Genomic DNA, 7,713 nt, shown 5'->3' with positions numbered 1-7,713 from the left:
GTCTACACAAGCAAAACAATGATATCAGTTGTGAGGCTACAACCCACAGGAGAGCAGTGGTCCCAGCTGGTCTGAACGATTCTCACCTGCGAGATCAAGCCACTGGGGACAGACGCAAGTGCTAATCAGCTCTATTGACACTACCGACAGCAGGTTGCAATCCATTTTCACCTGCAAACTCCAATCGATTCCCCATTCTTGCCATCACAGGTGGAAAGTAAACACTCTCCAAATGACTGGAGACCAGGAAAAGGTTATAGCTTCACCGGAGAAGGCAGTTAACTCACTGCATGCTGGACAGTGGTGCAGCTTCTCACGTGATTGCACTTACAGCTCCCACCGATATTTTCCCTTGATTTCAGTGGGAGGTCAGGGCCTTAGGAAAGAGATTTGCTATACTCACTCCATATTAGTGGTAATCACTGTTGCTTGGGGATCTATGGTGGGGCAGGATCAGATTTTCCATATTCATAGGACTCCCAACACAAAGCTGCGTGCATGAAAGCAAGAGTTGCAGGGAGCTGCTTTTCATCCCACTAATAGTTCACTCTGCATCCCAGGAGAACTGAACTCATGATTTAAATATAACCTGACAAAACTCCTTCACCTAGGCAGTGTTTAACACCCGTCTATCAAAACAAACAGCACGTGAAACAAATGCTCAGCAACATACACCTTGCCAGGTGAAACCTCGACAAGCACTGTTCACACAGGGGACCTAGTCGCATCTCAAAGGGTTTGCGCAAAATCAGGTGATGTGCAGGGAAAAGGGACCTTGGCATTGTAGACTGGAACACCCCATGGTTTATTCCTGCAGGACTGGGAACCCATTTGAATGGATAAATATTCTCAGCTCACTTAATCAGATGCTTTTCCTCAGTCTACAAGGTGCAAATCTACGCAACCTTCTACTTGACTTCAAACTAACACGTCCAAGTACGTCTTTTTGCTCAGGGCTAAGTGAATCGGGACTCTGAGTTCTACTCCTAGCTCTTCCACTAACTAGCTGTGTGATCTGATCTTCAGTCAGTCACTTCTCTGATTGGAGCCCTTATCTCCTCCCTCTGTAACAGGGGTGTGATAAGACTTTCTTGCTTTTGTTAAGGGCTTGAGATCCTCAATGGGGCATGCTGGATAAATATTACAATAATTATAAAACTGTCACCACAAATATAACTCACCAGCAAAAGTTGCAAAAGCCACTCAAATCGTCAAAAAATGCAAACTTGGATCACTGGACTTTGCACTTCTAAAAAGCCCGTTGTTTCATAATCCTAAATTGTTCCACACGCATTAATGAATCCCCACAGACCTTTAGTAAGGCAGATAATTTAATCCATTTAGAGCTGAGCAAATTTAAGTACAGCTAAATTAAGTGATAAACCCAGAGCCTCATAGTGAAGCAGTGACAGAAGTTGGAAGTGAACCCAAGCAATCTGACATCCATCCTCTACTCCAACCACCTCTTTCTAACCTTGGACTAGCCCAGATAGACTGACAAGCTTTTGGGGAGTATTGGATCAGATTCAGCGATACAGTGAGCAAAGGGAAATGCAGAAGCCTGCTGGCCATGCATTTGCCTGCTTGCATTGAATGCTTAATCTGAAGCATGTTCCGCTTTTGAACTAAAGGTAGCAGGGGCTGTCATCAAGTCCTTTAGCAGGGCATTAATAAAAAACACCTCCTAGTCATCAGAATAAATGTTGCCCATGGAAAATTAAAAACTGCATGGCATGCAGCACATGGGCTGTACCAGCCTGCACCCATGATAGGACTTGGGAGGGTATAAATAATGGCCCCAACCTAAAGAACTTCTGCGTCACCCTAGGAATCTAGAAGACATCAGTTCTGACAGGTGCCATGTGAACAGTGCTGCATCCAGTAAGGTACAGCAACTTGCCTCTGGACAGGAATGAGACCTTAAAAGAGCACGGGGTGGTAGCGGGGAAGCAAGAATTATCAAGCGACAGGAGACCTCTGGTGTCTTCCCTTTCCTCTGGGGGAAGTAACAGGCCTCACCTATTAGGATAATGGCTGCATCCCCCCTCATTGAAATTCTGCTAAATCAGGGTAGAGGTATAGAATAAGTGCTGATTTCTAAACCAATGGAAAAGGAACTAGGAGTCCCAAGACATGGGTGCTCTTTCCAGCTCTGGTATGGATTGGCTGCTTGACTGAAAGTTAATTGTGAATGCTCGGTGCCTCAGTTTCCCCATATACAATACTGATCACGTCTCTATTGCAGGAACAAAAGTATGATACCACCAGTCCCAAAGTGCACAAAGCTCTGGGGAGAATCTGGAAAGGGTCCCATGGAGCAGCCTTTGTAAAGTGCTTTGCAATCTACAAATGCAAAAGACATGGTATCAGGGCTAAGTATCGCTATTATAACTTCACACCCTGTCGTGGGCTGTTGCTTACATGATAGCAAGACAACTGATAGACAGCTACCATGGGAAAGCTTGCGAGCTGATCAGGTAAACTGGTCATTTGCTGTGTAAACGTAAAAATAACTGTAATATTTGGCAGACAGCTTGCTAAGGGGCGGGGAGGGGAAGAGCTGCTGAAAGGCTTGAAAAGTCAGTGTGTGACTCCATGGACACTATCGTTTTCCAATTGTCAGTGTAATAACTTGTCTGCATTTGCTGCTTAGTGCTTGGGTCTCTGCTGAAGCAATCAGCACCTAGTAAACAGATTTTGATTTTTTTCCTCTCTGTAAATGTCATCTTAAATTAGAAAATGGAGGTTCACCCATGTCATTGGAAGGGATGAAAGGGTGCTATCTCTGCCTAATCCTCAACCGGTGTAGATCAGGATTGCTCCAATGACTTCAGAGGAGCTACGATGATTTGTATCAGCTACGGATCTGACTCTCTGGTGTTGACCCCTATAGTATAAATGGTAGTATTTAATCTTTTTTTAACTGACTTGTATTGGCTTTTAAATTCTCCAGTTCAATTAGCTGTTCTATCCACCTTGGTGTAAAAGACAACACTGTTGTTATTCATCCTTGCCAGTTTTCCTTCCTACATTTCAATCCTTCCTTTTTTTAACCAGAGTTCCCTGGCTGAACACCACTCATTTATCCTACTTAGGTTTTTTTGGATTGCCCAGGCTGCTTGGCTAAATTTCTTACTGCAAGAAAACTCAGCACAGTAAGTTGGTGTCATTGTATGGTTGCCTGCAAGTGCTGGACAGATATGTCGGTCTGTGAAATCATTCACAATCATTCAATCTGTCACACAGGCTTGGTTTGGTTTTTTAATTGCGGGGTTCTCTATAAAACCAGGCCAACATGCAATACTTCTGGTAATGTTAGTAATGGAGAACTAGCCTGGTGGCTAGGGAACTAACCTAAGAATGAGAGAAATACAAGCTTCAGATCCATATAAATACCTAGACTATCTAGGTAGGTTGCTTAGAAATTCTGGGCTGCTCACATCAATTCCTCTCTGTTCCCTTCCCCTTACTTACAAATATAATTTTAAAAAATCTACAACAAAAAATATTTGGCTGGAAAATAAAGCCAGTCAAGTCTTACGACCTGCAGCTGCCTTGGCAGTGTCTAACTATCAGACATTTTCTGATCTCTCCTTGGCAAAAATGTGCAATAAAGGCATTGATATTGATGCAAAGATGTCAGAAATGCCTCAGTTCCATGAAGCAATGTAGGTATGTACTGTATGTATGTATGCTTCCTAAACAGGAAAACTCAATCTGTCAAGAAAATTCAATAACAACCTTAACATTTAATTGCACCCTAGGGCCCAATAAAAATCAACAAGGATGGTAGTTGCTGAATTTTCATTAACCCTCTTTAAACCTTCCCCTTTCCACCCCAACTCCCCAAGTTAGACTGTCTGGCTGGCTGTATATGTGCAGTATGTACAGAGATCTATAGGGGAAAATATGTTTAAAACTTCAGCTTGGATCCACACAGGAAAACACACTTAAAAAACTGGCATGGAGCTTTGCCATTGTTAGGTAAAAAAAAACATCCTGTTTTGATTTATGCACGCAGCACTCAATTTAACAAGTGTAGCTACAGGCAATTGGAAAACAGTCAAAATGGTGAATTTGCTGTTTACTCTCATTTATACTGTTTCCTAAATACAATTTGCTGCTGCTTTTTGGCACATTTGGTATTATTTTAAGCCACAAGGATTATGCCCAGTTCTCATAACCACACAGTGACTTTCTTGGTGTAAGTGCAGCTGGGCACATGCCAGGCAACACAGCATCCAAGTTTTATTTTTCAGGGGCAGCTTTCTTTATGGCAACTGCCACAGGGTTTTTAAAGCTTCAGTGGGTTCTTTCACTAATGTGTTGCTAGATCTGTTTGGAGCTGCACTTAGTGAGCATATTAAACCTGAGCTCCGCCTGTGATGGAGTCTAATCAATAAACCGAGTGCCAGCTGGAGTTATCCTCCATGTCAAGCCACTGTCTGCATTTTGGTGTCCAGGCAATTGGAGCATTTATTTTGTTATGATGGTGATTAATTATTTATATTACGGGAGCACCTGGAATTTCCTGCGTGCTTGGTGCTGTACAAGACGGCTCTTGCCTTGAACAATGCAAAAGATACATAGGGTAGGAGAAATGAAAGAAATGGAATGAGGGGAACAATGGAAATTAAATTACCACTTGCTGAACATCAGCTGTGGCTTACTTTAGAGTGACTCATGGTTAAGGCAGGGGCATGAGATGCACAAATAACCTTTGCAGGAGGAACCCTGCCTGATTCAAGTAGTAAACTGCTCAACCCGCAACTGATATTTAAAACAGCAATCCCTTTGGACATCTCTGCTCCAAAAACTGTCCACTGGTGCTAGCACAGCTCTGTTAATTTAAGCAGAAAAAAATGTTTTGATGGACAACCAGATGGATCAAAATTTAGGGCATGGCCTATTTTTCATTAGATCTAGAGGGACTATCCTCACAGATTTCTATGACAGCTGTATCAGACTGTTGTTGTAAGGTCTCCGTGTGATGGCAGGTCTTTGAGGTGCTACTGGGGCACGCAGGGACACTGGGCGGGAATAGCCACTTTTAAGCATCTGCTACAGTTAATTCACCACTTCCACTATTAACCACATAAAAAGTTACTAAGAAACCCACGTGGATACCTCTGGTTTGGCTCCTGGGCGCAGATGGCACTGCTAGGTATTTCAGATAGAAAGCTGGGCATCCAATAAATTATTCCATCATTCTTGGAATGATTTTACTGTCTCTTTGCATAGTTCACTTCCTTTTTACTACAACAATTGGAGACTAGGGTGCGCCAGTCATTTCTTTCAGAAAAAATTTGTGCCCAAGGTACATTTATCTAACAAGCAGAGTTGATCATTTTTCGCTCTGCCTGGAGCACCACGGTGCTTCAACTGAAAGCAAATTTAGGCTTTCCATCTCATATTTCTAGTTCAGGTGAACAAACCTCTTCAGTCTTATTTTGCACGGAAAAATGGCAAACTTTCATACTTTTGAGAAGTATGCGTCAATTTAAACCACTCTCTGTAATTTTGCTTTGATTGATGAGAATGCTGCATTTTGGGTGTAAATACAGTGTCAGAGCCCAAAGATTTGCAGTACTGCCACCCTAAAGAAAGAAACCCAGGAATTCTGAGCCAAAGTTGAAGTTGCATTAGCTAAAAGAAATGTATCACTGTATTTCAAGTTCACAGCAAAGTGGAGTTAGCGGCTATGTCCTTAAGAGTCTTCTGATTCTAAAAGCATAAAAAAAATCACCCCTATAAAGCCATTTTAACCTCTTAACTGAATGTACCTGAGGGTCAGAATTTCTAATAGTCAGTTTTGGAGCCTCTATTAGCAGCCCTAAAATGGTCAGGAGCTAGGCAGTTTCAAGGTGGCCACTACAACTCCTGCAGGTGAGGGGAAAGAGCACCCATAAAAATGACCCCATTTTGTTGTGTTCAAGGTTGCTAACAGCAGCTTCCTCCTCACTTGCTCTAGGACAATTAAATGATGTACAGTTAGTTACAAAGTGGATAGTTACAGTTAGAGTTAGGATAGTGAACCAGAATATAATTAAGTTACAAGTAGGCAGTAGGCCTGAAAAATGCTATGCACTTAAAACAGTTTAGCCACAGCTTGCAGATAACCAATATTTGTTTCCACGTAAGCAGCAGGCAAGAAATCAGAACTAGCCTTGTGTTATGCCGTTAAGCAAATCATGCACTTTTCCAATATGTCTCTACATGAAGCTTGCACAGTAGTCTTCAAAATGCAATTTCCATGACGCGCGAGGTGGGAGAAAAGAATCAGCCCCTGCCCTGCCTCCAACCAGCTCTGCAGGATGCAAGAGCTATGCAAGAGCTATGGATATGTAGAGCTGCGAATGGCCCTACTGTTGTGAAAGATGCTCATATGGATGGATTCCTTGGCTCCGCCTCTCTTCTAAGGAAAGTCCTTATTAATATTTTCTGGGATTACCTTGATTTTGGAGGCTTCGTTTCTGTTGGTTGTGTGCAAATCTGAGTAGACAAAATCCTAGGTGGTTAAGCAAGGAGTTTTGTCTCATGCACCATCCACTGCAAAAAAATGTCTGCTAAGTTTTATCTGCAGTCTGAGGATGATGTAGCAGTAACTAGAAAATGGCTTCTCAGATCCTAGTCTTTTTTGTTTGTCCCAGGGGGCGGCAGGGGCGGAGGGAAATCTTTACAATGAGATGAGCCCAGGATCGCCAAATAAAGAAGGAACCTCAGCCTGTGCTTTTGTACCTTTAGAGGACGACTGCACTTCAGCACGGCACAGGTTTGTCTGCCGTCTATCAGGGACCAATATGTGAAGGTGGCACAAGGAGATCGCAGCACCTGCACGCCTAAGTGGAAATTGGTATTATGTCTGTGTAGAGTCCTCAATACGGGACTGAGATATAGGCTGAGCACATGAAGCAGCCTTTTTTTTTTTAGGTTGCTATTGCCACATTTCTCTTCCCGGCCTACCCAACGTGACCCTAGACACGGCAGGAACGGTGCCCACGTTAGCTCACGTTCTTCTTCCAATGTGCCACCACGAGGGCACCTGGACACGTGCTCGCCCGTAGCCTGCTCGGCGCGCACGTACCGACGGTAGGGTTGCCGACTCCGAATCTATTCCGGGAGGTTTCATCCCACGATGGAACGACATTAATGACTGATCTACTCTGTTCTGCACTCGTGAAAGCCAACGACATTGCTATGACATTTTAAAGACTACTGTATAAATGGGATTCAACGTTTCATATTTATTTTAATGAATGCCTATCATTTATCTCCCGTGTGACTCTCCTGGAGGTCGTATCGAATTCCGGGAGACTCCAGGGTGATCCCGGAGGGTTGGCAACCTTAACCGATGGCTCTTGCTCGGCGTGTGGGAGCTACCTGGAGCCACCCCCAGGCTGCCCGCAGCGCACCGGGGCCCATAGAGGCGCATGGCTCTGCTCAGCGCAGCGGCCGAGCGGCCCCGGGCTCTGAGGCCGGCGATGCCCCGCAGCCCTGGGCATCGTGCGGGGCGGGCAGCGCGCCGCCTTGGTCTGAAGCCGGGCAGGGAGGGATGCCAGCCCTCCGGGAGTCCACGGGGATCGGCATGCATCTCGGTGACTAATGAAAGCAACGCGGGGATTTTAATCGGCTATTTTACGAAAAATCAGTGAATAGGACGAATGCATGGGATTCATATATGGCCGCGCGTAAAACATAACGGTGTCGTCTGAT

At 44.2% G+C, this 7,713-nt stretch overlaps 1 long non-coding RNA gene across 1 annotated transcript; it reads left to right on the top strand.

Annotated features, from left to right (window-relative positions):
- Positions 1–1,822: 1,822 nt before the first annotated feature.
- On the top strand, positions 1,823–6,965 carry LOC112550826. Its single transcript, XR_003094856.1, has 3 exons — positions 1,823–1,886; positions 2,246–2,477; positions 6,931–6,965. It is a non-coding gene; the product is annotated as an uncharacterized LOC112550826 (long non-coding RNA).
- Positions 6,966–7,713: the final 748 nt, after the last annotated feature.

The sequence above is a fragment of the Alligator sinensis genome, unplaced genomic scaffold, assembly GCF_000455745.1.
Source record: "Alligator sinensis unplaced genomic scaffold, ASM45574v1 scaffold547_1, whole genome shotgun sequence".
NCBI classification, from domain to species: Eukaryota; Metazoa; Chordata; order Crocodylia; family Alligatoridae; genus Alligator; species Alligator sinensis.
The sequence above is the reverse complement of the archived record's forward strand: the minus strand, read 5'-3'. Positions and strand labels throughout refer to the sequence as shown.